This window comes from Crinia signifera, chromosome 5 (genome assembly GCF_055691185.1).
Source record: "Crinia signifera chromosome 5, ASM5569118v1, whole genome shotgun sequence".
NCBI lineage: Eukaryota > Metazoa > Chordata > Amphibia > Anura > Myobatrachidae > Crinia > Crinia signifera.
In genome coordinates this window covers 126,412,371-126,412,644 of record NC_139221.1, presented here as the reverse complement: position 1 = coordinate 126,412,644, position 274 = coordinate 126,412,371, and positions in this window count along the sequence as shown.

Sequence of the window (274 nt, the reverse complement as noted above, 5' to 3'; positions counted from 1 at the left end):
ACTGCGACGATGTGACGCAAGTTATAGGCACACTATGCGCACGTAATAAACTTGACAGGAGCTGATTGATAGGTACTTCCTCTCTTTTTGGGATTTGATAAAGTTTCCCCTGGGCCTACATATTAATAAAACATGAGTAAAACAACATATACAGAACAGTTCTTCATAGCGCACATAGCGCTATAACACCGGCAATTCCGTGTGTTTAGAGAATACTACTTTGTTCTGTAATAAAGTCATCTATAATCTTCTGCTCCAGGAGGAAAAACTTCCA